Raw genomic sequence first — 12,745 nt, 5'->3', positions numbered from 1 at the left:
CCTGTCTTTGTCCTGTCTTTGTCCTGTCTTTGTCCTGTCTTTGTCCTGTCTTTGTCCTGTCTTTGTCCTGTCTTTGTCCTGTCTTTGTCCTGTCTTTGTCCTGTCTTTGTCCTGTCTTTGTCCTGTCTTTGTCCTGTCTTTGTCCTGTCTTTGTCCTGTCTTTGTCCTGTCTTTGTCCTGTCTTTGTCCTGTCTTTGTCCTGTCTTTGTCCTGTCTTTGTCCTGTCTTTGTCCTGTCTTTGTCCTGTCTTTGTCCTGTCTTTGTCCTGTCTTTGTCCTGTCTTTGTCCTGTCTTTGTCCTGTCTTTGTCCTGTCTTTGTCCTGTCTTTGTCCTGTCTTTGTCCTGTCTTTGTCCTGTCTTTGTCCTGTCTTTGTCCTGTCTTTGTCCTGTCTTTGTCCTGTCTTTGTCCTGTCTTTGTCCTGTCTTTGTACTGTCTTTGTACTGTCTTTGTCCTGTCTTTGTCCTGTCTTTGTCCTGTCTTTGTCCTGTCTTTGTCCTGTCTTTGTCCTGTCTTTGTCCTGTCTTTGTCCTGTCTTTGTCCTGTCTTTGTCCTGTCTTTGTCCTGTCTTTGTCCTGTCTTTGTCCTGTCTTTGTCCTGTCTTTGTCCTGTCTTTGTCCTGTCTTTGTCCTGTCTTTGTCCTGTCTTTGTCCTGTCTTTGTCCTGTCTTTGTCCTGTCTTTGTCCTGTCTTTGTCCTGTCTTTGTCCTGTCTTTGTCCTGTCTTTGTCCTGTCTTTGTCCTGTCTTTGTCCTGTCTTTGTCCTGTCTTTGTCCTGTCTTTGTCCTGTCTTTGTCCTGTCTTTGTCCTGTCTTTGTCCTGTCTTTGTCCTGTCTTTGTCCTGTCTTTGTCCTGTCTTTGTCCTGTCTTTGTCCTGTCTTTGTCCTGTCTTTGTCCTGTCTTTGTCCTGTCTTTGTCCTGTCTTTGTCCTGTCTTTGTCCTGTCTTTGTCCTGTCTTTGTCCTGTCTTTGTCCTGTCTTTGTCCTGTCTTTGTCCTGTCTTTGTCCTGTCTTTGTCCTGTCTTTGTCCTGTCTTTGTCCTGTCTTTGTCCTGTCTTTGTCCTGTCTTTGTCCTGTCTTTGTCCTGTCTTTGTCCTGTCTTTGTCCTGTCTTTGTCCTGTCTTTGTCCTGTCTTTGTCCTGTCTTTGTCCTGTCTTTGTCCTGTCTTTGTCCTGTCTTTGTCCTGTCTTTGTCCTGTCTTTGTCCTGTCTTTGTCCTGTCTTTGTCCTGTCTTTGTCCTGTCTTTGTCCTGTCTTGTTACGTTTATTTTGTTTAGTAACGTAATAAAATATAAGCCCTAAGATACAGTACAGAAACAAATGAAATGATTGTGAAATGAGAGGCAGATGTCGCCACGCACGTCAACAACAAAGCAACCCTGCATCAATCAGACAGTAGCAACTGTCACCGCAATACACACGCATACCACCCGTCGTCGAAGAAAATCTCGTTTGACGTGAGGAAGTAGCAACGGTGTCAGTCAGAAAAAGCAGACCGCGGAAGAGGCACTTTTTCGGAAAGAGGTTAGTGCGGAAAGTTTAAACGGCCGGAAGACAACCCGGAGTGGTTCGCTGTCGTGTCCAGTGAAGGGGACAGATCAGGCCAACAACGAACGATTGCGCGCGACTCGGTAAGCGTTGGCGAAATACTGGTGACGGGCCATCGAAGTCAGAAAGCCGCTCGAACGGTACGACATTGCCACGTGGGGGAGTTAACCTCAAAACGACGGTTCGCCGGCGACGCAACCGGTGGAGATTGGCGAACAAGGACCGATAAACTGATAAGGACTGAGGATTAGCGATCAACTATTTGCTCAAGCGGTAAGCTAGTGACAGTCCGCTCGAGACTAAACTAATATGCGACTTGTAATCGACAGGCATAAAAACGATTCACACAGATCGTCGGCAACAAGTGCAAAAGGTTGCGCGAACGCACCGCACGGAAAAGGCCTTCCAAAGGAAGTAGGTGGCAACAAGTTGAAGGACCAAATGGAGGCTAATTCCCATGTTGCCTCAGGGCCTTTATTTTCAGGTCTGAATCAGAGCGTACGGACTGCAAGCGGGTTCGGTCAGCAACCTACGAGGAAAGACGGCAGTACAGAACGAATCGATCGGCTCTGAGTCTTCGACGACGACTATACTTCACACCAGCACGGAGGATAAGTTATCCGCGGGAGCATGACGGCACGGCCCATTGGTGTGAACTGCAGTATGCATCTCCGGGAAAAAACGGCGTGGCGGACATGGTAGGGGTGCACCCACAGCAAGCGTGAGTAAGAAGAAAAGAGAATAGGTAGAATAAGTAGATAGAGGAGAAGAGAGAACAGAAGGAGTAATGAGTAAAATAAAAAGCAGATAAAGCAGGGCAATGGAAGGAGAATAAAGTTTGTGTCGATGAAAATTTATGTTGTGGATTTTAGTTTCTTCAGTTTTGTGTGGCCTTTTACGAGCTTTCCGGGGCTGATCGAGGTTTTCGTTTCCCCCTCGACAGACACCCACGCAACATTGGCGCCCAACTGAAAATCCACAAAAGTATACTACCGTTTCGCGAAATATTTTTTGGTTTAAGATTTTGGTTTTGTGCATATTATTATCTGGCCTACGATAATTTTATTTTAACCCTTACGCATATTTATACGAAATGGATTACACATTATTAACAGACGAAGAAGTGACCTATGAGTTGGCTCTACGTCACGTCGTCAACTTAGGTCCCACCACACATAGAGGGAAGGTGATTCGTCTCAAGGCGGTTATTCAAGAAGAATCCTTGAGAGATTTTAAACCCACTAGTTCAGACCATGTAATGAGTCCACAGTCCAACATTGAACTGTGTGAATCTCAGGTTCAACAACTGCACCTTAGCACTGAATCGGCCATTCACACAGCCGATAGTGCAGCTTTGAACCAAATCATAACACGTCTTAACCATTACCGTGATCGATTAAGATTAATTCGGTGCACGGGTGAACTGCGGGACACGCACGCATTGCTCACCATGCATGTTGAGGTGTTGTTGCGAAAAATTAAAAAGTCGAGTGTAGTGAATGATGTGCAGGATGAAAATACAGTGAATCAATCAAGACCGACTGGTGCAATCAGACGGACCATCAGCGAAGTAGATGGAGCAGTTGGAGGGAAACAAGACAGCACGATCCCGCTGGATGGTAACCAAAGTCAAGAAACCACACCAACTCCAGCACCACAACCTCTTATGGCGTCCTTCTCGGATGGACAAGGCAGAGGATGGCGGCCCCTCAGTTCGTTTGAAGCACGCGACGACGATGATAGAAGGCAAGCAGACACAGGACGAGGTAGCAACTCACCACCACCTCCCTACATTCCACGAGGACCGGGAAGGGGGTCGCTGCTTACCAGTTCGTTTAATGTACGTGATGAGAATTACAGAAAACACACAGATTCAGACGGGTGGAATAATTCACTACCACCACCCTATATTCCAAGTAGAGATGAAAGGGGATATCATCCCGCAAGGGAGGAGGCAGTATCAGAAGCTCGCTGGTTGGGGGAAAGGATAAGGGAGGTACAGGACAGAGAGGAACGGAATCGAGAAGAATTCTGCAGGATGCGTAACGAGTTGGAGCGTCTAATCCGTCGAGAAAGACCAACGCCAGAACGGGGAGAGGAACGTAGGATGCAGAAGGCCGTACACAATTGGCCATTCAAATTTCGAGGCGAGAAGGATACGACATCACTCAACGTTTTCCTGGACCGCGTAGAAACCTTTGCTAGGTCGGAAGGTATGAGCGATGCAATGCTTCTGAGCTCCATCAAGCATTTACTTCAAGAAGACGCAATCGATTGGTACGCACGAGCAACTTCACAGCGCCTGCTGCATACATGGAACGACTTCAAGCGTGAAATTCGAAGAGAGTTTCTGCCAAGTGGTTATTCACAGATCCTTCGTCTGGAAGCCAGCTTCAGATACCAAGGGAAAGATGAGACGTTTGCGAAATACTATCGTGACATTGCAGCGCTCTTTCGCTTCGTGGAACCTCCAATCCCGGACGACGAAAAGTTTTTCGTAGTGAAAAAGAATATGAACGAAAACTATGCTGCTATCGTAACGGCAGCAAGGCCACGAACATTAGAAGAAATGGTCGAAGTATGTACTGGATATGATGAGACGAGAATGCTTCACAACAGACAACGCAGGATTCCGATTCCCCACAGTGCGTTACTTGAACCGAGCTTCGCTACCCCTGTAACAACAAACAGACCGATGCCGGTACCACAACAACAGCAACCATACCGGGTCAACAGAGTTCATTCGGTGGAGGTTGAAGGTTTTCCCGAGAGTGAAGCAGGAGAAGAAGATGTTGAGGACAAATGGCAGCACAGCATCGACGAACTCGTCGAGCAGGTTAACGCGTTGAAAATGAACCTGGAGAGTAAAACAGTGCGGCCAAACTTCACAATGCATAAGGAGCCGCAGCATAGGTTCGCAAATAGGTTCAACCGACTCGGCATGGAGCAGCAGCATAGCAGAGAAGCAGATCAATCATTCGTTCAGCATCAACAGTCGCAGGTAATGCACAGTCAACCGCGTCAATCGCAGCAGCAGATAGTTCAATCGAGAGTACAAGGCTGGCAACCAAGGCGGTGGATTCAAACCGCGATGGAAGAATCGAACGGTAACAACCAACGAAGTAACCGGTCGCAGCAAGCGCCAGAAAGGCAGAAAGAAATCCAATATGAAGAGAGGCAACTGAACAACCAACGATCAGCAATCGTGTGCTGGAACTGTGACGAAGAGGGTCATCGGTTTATGGACTGTCCCAAACCACAGGCAATTCTTTTCTGTTACCGTTGCGGACGAAAGGGGTATTCGCTTCGCAGTTGTTTCACATGTCGCACAGACACGTCAAACTACCCAGCGGAGAACCAGCTATAGAGGGGAGCAGTTCTTCGCGCACTTTTGGACAACCCTTCGACATTCCTGAATTCAAAGACCTCAATTCTATCATTATTAATCCCGGAAGCGACAACCGTCCGCATGCCGTCATATCAGTGTTAGGGAAAGAGTTAATCGCTTTACTTGACAGTGGAGCAAACTGTTCTCTGTTAGGAGGAGGAAGAGTCGAACTGGCAGAGAAATACGGTCTACAGAAAGGAGCTGTCAGTGGCGGAATAAAAACGGCAGACGGTACGAAGCATAGAATCTCAAATTTTGTGTATCTTCCCATCGTGTACAACAACCGCAACGATGTTCTACCCGTGTTGTTGGTACCATCAATTCCGGACTGTATCATTTTGGGAATGAATTTCTGGGACAGGTTTGGCATAAAGGCAGTGTGTTGCGCAATTGAGGCAGAGAGTAAAGAGAAGCAGAAAATAAATGACGATCAAGAGATGAAGCAGCTTACATCGGAACAGAAGAAGCGGTTGGAGCAAGCTATTCGAAAATTCCCGAAAGCACAAGAAGGAAAACTGGGTAGGACGAAATTGTACGAGCATCGCATTGATGTTGGGAACGCACCACCCCGCAAGCAACGGCATTATCCCATGTCACCGTATGTTCTACAAGAAGTGAATAAGGAGATCGATCGAATGATCGCACTAGATGTCATCGAGGAGGCTCAGTTTTCGCCATGGAACAACCCGTTGGTTGCCGTCAAAAAGAAGACAGGACAGTATCGTGTCTGCTTGGATGCCCGTCACCTCAATTCTATCATGATGAACGAAGGCTACCCAATCCCACAGATTGCAGCGATCACCAACAATCTCCGAAGCAGCAAATACATTTCATCGATTGACCTGAAAGACGCCTTCTGGCAATTGCCACTTCAGCTCGAATCGAGGCCGCTGACGGCTTTCACCGTTCCGTCTAGAGGCCACTTTCAGTTCAAGGTGGTGCCTTTCGGATTGTGCACAGCCAGCCAGGCCTTGGCGCGTCTCATGACGCACCTCTTCGCCGATCTAGAACCGCTGGTATTCCATTACCTAGACGACATAATTATCTGCTCGGAAACTTTCGAAGAGCACATAGCCCTGCTCGAAGAAGTGGCCCGCCGGCTGCAACAGGCAAATCTCACGATTTCATCGGAGAAGTCGATGTTTTGTAGGAAGAGCATGAAATACCTCGGCTACGTAATCGATGAACAAGGTTGGCGAGTAGATGATGAAAAAATCCAGGCCATCGTACAGTTTCCAACGCCGACTACACGGAAAGAAGTACAGCGTTTCCTAGGTGTTTGCAACTGGTACCGACGGTTTATTGCGGGATTCTCACAGCTAGCAGCTACACTTACGAACCTGACATCGAGGAAGACAAAGTTCCGCTGGATACCCGCAGCTGAAGAAGCTTTCCTCAAGTTAAAAGCAGCTCTAGTTTCGGCCCCGGTATTAGCCATGCCGGACTACAGCAAACCGTTTGCCATTGCGTGCGATGCCAGCGATACGGCGATCGGAGCAGTATTAACACAGGAGATAAACGGTGAAGAACATCCGATCAGCTACTTCTCGCAGAAGTTGTCATCGTCTGAGCGAAAGTACTCGGTCACCGAGCGGGAGTGTCTCGCAGTCATTCGAGCGATCGAGAAGTTTAGGGGCTACGTGGAAGGAATCAAATTCATCGTTCACTGCGACCATGCAGCCCTCAGCTATTTGAAGTCGATGAAGCACCCAACGGCCCTGATGAGCCGATGGCTATTGCGGCTAAATGCTTTCGATTTTGAGATCCGGTACAGAAAAGGTTCCATCAACGTTGTTCCAGATGCGCTCTCCAGAACGGTTTCGGAAGCAGTGTTCGAGGCTGATCAAGTGCAGGATCCGTGGTACAGAAAGCTGATGAAGAACGTAATGAACGGAGGTGATCAATTTCCAGACTTTCGCATTGCGAACAACACGCTGTTCAAGAACTGCCGTTGCAAGGATGAGGTTGGTGCTGTCCATCACAAGTGGAAACAGGTCGTTCCAAAAGAAGAACGGTTGCAACTAATCCGCAGATTCCACGACGAGCCAGCAGCTGCGCATTTAGGTCTCTACAAAACATGGCACAAACTACAAGCCCACTACAACTGGCCGCAGATGCAGCAGGAGATAAACGCCTACGTAAGGAACTGTGCAACCTGCAAAGCATGCAAAGCACCGGCAACGAGAATGATGCCGCAAATGGGGAATCTCAAGCCGGCGAAAATTCCATGGGAGATGATATCGGTTGACTTTGTCGGCCCACTCACACGTTCCAAGCGAGGAAACACGGTGTTATTGGTAGTAGTAGACTGGATCAGCAAGTACGTGATCGTCAAGCCAATGCGGCAAGCAGATTCGCAGAAAATGGTAGCGTTTTTAGAAGAAGAGGTATGCCTTAAGTTCTCACGCCCACGGCTAATATTATCCGACAATGGAAAGCAGTTTCAATCTATGGTTTTCAAATCCTGGCTTGCGAGACACAAGATCGGCCATATGAAAACAGCATTCTATTGTCCGCAGGTCAATAACACCGAACGCGTCAACCGAGTCGTAGTTACTTGCATCCGAGCGCTGCTGGACGGCGATCATCGAGAGTGGGATGAGAAGTTACCGGCAATCACGGCGGCAATAAACGCAGCAAGGCACGAAGCAACGGGCGTAAGTCCACACGAAGCGAATTTTGGACGGAACCTACTGTTGCATACAGACCTCTACACGCAGCAAGAACTGAACACTCCGGAGGATCCTAAGGTAGCGCAGGAAATGAGGCTATCGACCATTCGCCGAATTCAGAAGCTGATAACTGAACGCATCAAGAACAGCCACCAACGAGCAAAGCAGCGATACAACCTCCGCGCGAGATCTGTAGTATTCAAAGTCGGAGATCTGGTATGGAGGCGATCATTTGTACTCTCATCGAAAGCGGAACAGATCAGCAGCAAACTAGAGCCGAAATTCGTTCCGGCAATCGTCAAGGACATCCTTGGAACGAACCTGTACGTGTTAGAAGACATTTTGAGTGGGAAGAAAGGCAGGTATCACGCAAAGGATATCAAAGCCGACTGAAACGAACAAAGTCCAGCTATGTCGGCAGGTTCACCCTGCTAACCACGAGCATTGTGCCTCAAAAACACCGTTAGCCGATCGGGATAAATCGTGCCCTGTCATGGTGTGGCGAGCAATAACTTTTTTCAAACTACCTCCCCACCATGGCACACCAGCCAGCGTCAGTTGGATTCGAGGAGCTGTCTTGGAAGGCCCATGACAACTCGCAGTCGCAGCAAGGAGCTGTCGAGACGTGAGGGACGGGACAGGACTTCCAGCAACAAGGACAGAAACCTGCCAACCACAGGCGCGCCGTTAGCGAATCGGGAGAAAACGCATTTCGGGGAAGCAGAAGCCTTAGCAGGCGTTCCGTTCACGAATCGGGAGAAATCGTACCCTGCAGACTGTAAGCGGGTTGCAGGGAACTCAGCAGTACAGCATATAGTTTTCTGGATAGGAGGAGCGGAGACCCGGGGATCGACGACTGCAAATCGGTTCGGCGCGGAGTCGATGCTTACGGTCACTATCAGGCACAGGTGTGGTACTGATAGAGAAGAGAGCGGAAACAGAATGGGATAAGACTACGCACATCATAGAGCTATGAGTTGCATCAGCTACCAAAAATCAAAACACGATATCGGCACTACAAACACATCTACGACTGGATTGATGTACACAAACCCCCTCAGTGTTTCCAGTAAGATAGAATGCGTGGCCAAGGGTTAATGATCTGGGGATCGTCATGAAATCTTCAACCCAAAGCAACGCGAACCAGGGCGCGGTAAAACCCTATTTTCGGGCTCATGGCGATTTAGTCGCAGAAATGCTTCTTTTCTCAGTAATAAGCACAAACCAAAACAAACCAATTTTGTCCTTGTAAACATAGCACCTTATTGTTTCATGTGAGATTAAGTCTATTTTAGCCAATACAATAGACTAGAATCAGATTTGTATGTTTTGCCGTAGTTAGATCGGTTTTGAGAAAGGTGGACAAGGACTTTGGTCAGAGACAATTTGAGAGGTCGAAGATTCTGCCAGAGGAACCTGGCGTGATTATGTAACTATGGGATTAGGTTTAAGATAATGCAGTGTAGGCGACAGTCATGATTTGATTTGGCAAGCAACTAAGGCTTGCAGATAAAGATATATTGAGGTGATGAATAAGGATGAATAACTTGAGGTATGCTCAAGAGCTTAGTTGACCGATTTGTCTCTGACCATCATCCTAAGGGATGAGTTAAGATTTTGTGAATTTTTCATAAATCGTTCGATCACCGATTTATAAAAAATTCTTCCGCTACGGTAGAGTTGTGTTACGTTTATTTTGTTTAGTAACGTAATAAAATATAAGCCCTAAGATACAGTACAGAAACAAATGAAATGATTGTGAAATGAGAGGCAGATGTCGCCACGCACGTCAACAACAAAGCAACCCTGCATCAATCAGACAGTAGCAACTGTCACCGCAATACACACGCATACCACCCGTCGTCGAAGAAAATCTCGTTTGACGTGAGGAAGTAGCAACGGTGTCAGTCAGAAAAAGCAGACCGCGGAAGAGGCACTTTTTCGGAAAGAGGTTAGTGCGGAAAGTTTAAACGGCCGGAAGACAACCCGGAGTGGTTCGCTGTCGTGTCCAGTGAAGGGGACAGATCAGGCCAACAACGAACGATTGCGCGCGACTCGGTAAGCGTTGGCGAAATACTGGTGACGGGCCATCGAAGTCAGAAAGCCGCTCGAACGGTACGACATTGCCACGTGGGGGAGTTAACCTCAAAACGACGGTTCGCCGGCGACGCAACCGGTGGAGATTGGCGAACAAGGACCGATAAACTGATAAGGACTGAGGATTAGCGATCAACTATTTGCTCAAGCGGTAAGCTAGTGACAGTCCGCTCGAGACTAAACTAATATGCGACTTGTAATCGACAGGCATAAAAACGATTCACACAGATCGTCGGCAACTAGTGCAAAAGGTTGCGCGAACGCACCGCACGGAAAAGGCCTTCCAAAGGAAGTAGGTGGCAACAAGTTGAAGGACCAAATGGAGGCTAATTCCCATGTTGCCTCAGGGCCTTTATTTTCAGGTCTGAATCAGAGCGTACGGACTGCAAGCGGGTTCGGTCAGCAACCTACGAGGAAAGACGGCAGTACAGAACGAATCGATCGGCTCTGAGTCTTCGACGACGACTATACTTCACACCAGCACGGAGGATAAGTTATCCGCGGGAGCATGACGGCACGGCCCATTGGTGTGAACTGCAGTATGCATCTCCGGGAAAAAACGGCGTGGCGGACATGGTAGGGGTGCACCCACAGCAAGCGTGAGTAAGAAGAAAAGAGAATAGGTAGAATAAGTAGATAGAGGAGAAGAGAGAACAGAAGGAGTAATGAGTAAAATAAAAAGCAGATAAAGCAGGGCAATGGAAGGAGAATAAAGTTTGTGTCGATGAAAATTTATGTTGTGGATTTTAGTTTCTTCAGTTTTGTGTGGCCTTTTACGAGCTTTCCGGGGCTGATCGAGGTTTTCGTTTCCCCCTCGACAGACACCCACGCAACAGTCTTTGTCCTGTCTTTGTCCTGTCTTTGTCCTGTCTTTGTCCTGTCTTTGTCCTGTCTTTGTCCTGTCTTTGTCCTGTCTTTGTCCTGTCTTTGTCCTGTCTTTGTCCTGTCTTTGTCCTGTCTTTGTCCTGTCTTTGTCCTGTCTTTGTCCTGTCTTTGTCCTGTCTTTGTCCTGTCTTTGTCCTGTCTTTGTCCTGTCTTTGTCCTGTCTTTGTCCTGTCTTTGTCCTGTCTTTGTCCTGTCTTTGTCCTGTCTTTGTCCTGTCTTTGTCCTGTCTTTGTCCTGTCTTTGTCCTGTCTTTGTCCTGTCTTTGTCCTGTCTTTGTCCTGTCTTTGTCCTGTCTTTGTCCTGTCTTTGTCCTGTCTTTGTCCTGTCTTTGTCCTGTCTTTGTCCTGTCTTTGTCCTGTCTTTGTCCTGTCTTTGTCCTGTCTTTGTCCTGTCTTTGTCCTGTCTTTGTCCTGTCTTTGTCCTGTCTTTGTCCTGTCTTTGTCCTGTCTTTGTCCTGTCTTTGTCCTGTCTTTGTCCTGTCTTTGTCCTGTCTTTGTCCTGTCTTTGTCCTGTCTTTGTCCTGTCTTTGTCCTGTCTTTGTCCTGTCTTTGTCCTGTCTTTGTCCTGTCTTTGTCCTGTCTTTGTCCTGTCTTTGTCCTGTCTTTGTCCTGTCTTTGTCCTGTCTTTGTCCTGTCTTTGTCTTGTCTTTGTCTTGTCTTTGTCTTGTCTTTGTCTTGTCTTTGTCTTGTCTTTGTCTTGTCTTTGTCTTGTCTTTGTCTTGTCTTTGTCTTGTCTTTGTCTTGTCTTTGTCTTGTCTTTGTCTTGTCTTTGTCTTGTCTTTGTCTTGTCTTTGTCTTGTCTTTGTCTTGTCTTTGTCTTGTCTTTGTCTTGTCTTTGTCTTGTCTTGTCTTGTCTTTGTCTTGTCTTTGTCTTGTCTTTGTCTTGTCTTTGTCTTGTCTTTGTCTTGTCTTTGTCTTGTCTTTGTCTTGTCTTTGTCTTGTCTTTGTCTTGTCTTTGTCTTGTCTTTGTCTTGTCTTTGTCTTGTCTTTGTCTTTGTCTTGTCTTTGTCTTGTCTTTGTCTTGTCTTTGTCTTGTCTTTGTCTTGTCTTTGTCTTGTCTTTGTCTTGTCTTTGTCTTGTCTTTGTCTTGTCTTTGTCTTGTCTTTGTCTTGTCTTTGTCTTGTCTTTGTCTTGTCTTTGTCTTGTCTTTGTCTTGTCTTTGTCTTGTCTTTGTCTTGTCTTTGTCTTGTCTTTGTCTTGTCTTTGTCTTGTCTTTGTCTTGTCTTTGTCTTGTCTTTGTCTTGTCTTTGTCTTGTCTTTGTCTTGTCTTTGTCTTGTCTTTGTCTTGTCTTTGTCTTGTCTTTGTCTTGTCTTTGTCTTGTCTTTGTCTTGTCTTTGTCTTGTCTTGTCTTTGTCTTGTCTTTGTCTTGTCTTTGTCTTGTCTTTGTCTTGTCTTTGTCTTGTCTTTGTCTTGTCTTTGTCTTGTCTTTGTCTTGTCTTTGTCTTGTCTTTGTCTTGTCTTTGTCTTGTCTTTGTCTTGTCTTTGTCTTGTCTTTGTCTTGTCTTTGTCTTGTCTTTGTCTTGTCTTTGTCTTGTCTTTGTCTTGTCTTTGTCTTGTCTTTGTCTTGTCTTTGTCTTGTCTTTGTCTTGGTCTTTGTCTTGTCTTTGTCTTGTCTTTGTCTTGTCTTTGTCTTGTCTTTGTCTTGTCTTTGTCTTGTCTTTGTCTTGTCTTTGTCTTGTCTTTGTCTTGTCTTTGTCTTGTCTTTGTCTTGTCTTTGTCTTGTCTTGTCTTGTCTTTGTCTTGTCTTGTCTTGTCTTTGTCTTGTCTTGTCTTTGTCTTGTCTTTGTCTTGTCTTTGTCTTGTCTTTGTCTTGTCTTTGTCTTGTCTTTGTCTTGTCTTTGTCTTGTCTTTGTCTTGTCTTTGTCTTGTCTTTGTCTTGTCTTTGTCTTGTCTTTGTCTTGTCTTTGTCTTGTCTTTGTCTTGTCTTTGTCTTGTCTTTGTCTTGTCTTTGTCTTGTCTTTGTCTTGTCTTTGTCTTGTCTTTGTCTTGTCTTTGTCTTGTTTGTCTTGTCTTTGTCTTGTCTTTGTCTTGTCTTTGTCTTGTCTTTGTCTTGTCTTTGTCTTGTCTTTGTCTTGTCTTTGTCTTGTCTTTGTCTTGTCTTGTCTTGTCTTTGTCTTGTCTTTGTCTTGTCTTTGTCTTGTCTTTGTCTTGTCTTTGTCTT

General features: G+C 46.4%; 1 protein-coding gene and 1 long non-coding RNA gene across 3 annotated transcripts in view; one reads left to right on the top strand and one right to left on the bottom strand.

Annotated features, from left to right (window-relative positions):
* LOC131683089 (uncharacterized) overlaps positions 1-12,745 on the bottom strand; it is a 233,556-nt gene that overhangs the window by 212,749 nt on the left and 8,062 nt on the right. The gene's annotated exons all lie outside the window — the stretch shown is intronic.
* LOC131683090 (uncharacterized) lies at positions 9,943-10,430 on the top strand. The gene is made up of 2 exons (XR_009304364.1): positions 9,943-9,991; positions 10,047-10,430. It is a non-coding gene; the product is annotated as an uncharacterized LOC131683090 (long non-coding RNA).

Source organism: Topomyia yanbarensis, chromosome 2 (assembly GCF_030247195.1).
Source record: "Topomyia yanbarensis strain Yona2022 chromosome 2, ASM3024719v1, whole genome shotgun sequence".
Taxonomy (NCBI): Eukaryota; Metazoa; Arthropoda; class Insecta; order Diptera; family Culicidae; genus Topomyia; species Topomyia yanbarensis.
This window is presented reverse-complemented; position numbering and strand designations above follow the sequence as displayed.